A 1,416-nucleotide genomic window follows, 5' to 3' on the forward strand; every position below is an offset into this window, starting at 1 on the left:
CGCCCGTAGTTTACATGCAAGACAAAGAGTGCCCCGCACACTCTAATTGCCCCGTTGCTAACCTAGTCTGCCTCCAGCATAGGAAACGAGTCCACCTACACTTGCTTGCCTTTTCTGTCTCCACTTGTATTATGCTTCCTTTTGAACTCCTCACTAGTTGCACTTAATTTATTGGAAAGCCAGCTAAAGAGGGGTAGACCTGAGTAGGTGAACCCTCTGCTTCCCTTGGCCCAGTTAACTTCCATCAGCACCTTACTGACTAGTTTTGGAGAGGGAAGGGGGAAGTGAGGATTAAAGGTCTCCTCCCCGCCTCCTAGTCCTCCCTCTCTTTCTCCTCTCCCCGCCCCCGCCCCAATCAAAAGATGTACGGGATAGGAGGGGCAAAGTTGCTGAAACAGATAAGAGGGCTGGTCTTTGTCCATCCTAAAGTTCAGCAATTGTTTGGGTTTTTTTTCTTCCAATGGGGGTGGTCCATTATAGGGCTAGGCTGTCATAAACATATGCCTATTTTTGTCATTTGCAGCAAGATATTTTTCCTTACAGTAGGACCTTGCCAATCACGCAATAGGGTGCTGCCATCTTGACTTGATCACCTTCCAAAGCAATGCATATTTTGGGATGAGCCATCTCAGCATCTGAAAATGAAGGGAATTGGGGACTGTACGGGCTCCATTCTCTTGCCATCTCTGATGGTGTACACCAATTGCACTGTAGTGTTTCCCCACCCCCACCCCCACTACTGGATAGGCCTTGTCCTGCCTTTTGGACTGTACCATTTTACTAGCTCTTCTGGGCGGTTGCAGTTGGGTGACAAGCCAAGGGAATAGACCATAAAGTTGGCATATGTCAAATTGGGACTCTTGAGCTGGATTAGAAGAAACGATGCTTTGCCCTGGTTTTGATTTTGTTTTTGGTCCCCCCCCCCACCAGTGATTTAATGCCTTTGAGGCATTGGGCTTCCTAACTGTGAAGGGTTAAGTAATTCGTAAGAAAAAGACCTGATGGATCAGGTCAGTGACCCATCTAGTCCAGCATCCTGTTCTCACGCTGGCTAACCTGATGCCTCTGGAAAACCTGTAGGTAAGGCCTGAGCATGGCAGTAACTTCTCCTCCTGCAGTTTCCGGTTTTCGGAAGCATTCGTGTCTTTGACAGAGGAGGCAGAGTATAGGCATCACGGACAGTATCCAATGATCCTATTGTTGCCAGATCCTATTTCACGCTGGGCTCTTGGCCTTTAAAGATCTTCCTAGGAGATAAAAGATTAGTGTGCTATCCACTCGGTCAAGGGAGCCAGCGTGCCCAGAGAACCGCCTCCTCCAATAGGTTCCTGCAGTCCCAGAGGTGGGCCAGCCCCCTGCAACCTCTGTACTCAAGTTTTGAGAATGAAGAATGTAAGGCTTTGCGCCCCCAACTTC

This window comes from Zootoca vivipara, chromosome 6 (assembly GCF_963506605.1).
Source record: "Zootoca vivipara chromosome 6, rZooViv1.1, whole genome shotgun sequence".
Taxonomy (NCBI): domain Eukaryota; kingdom Metazoa; phylum Chordata; class Lepidosauria; order Squamata; family Lacertidae; genus Zootoca; species Zootoca vivipara.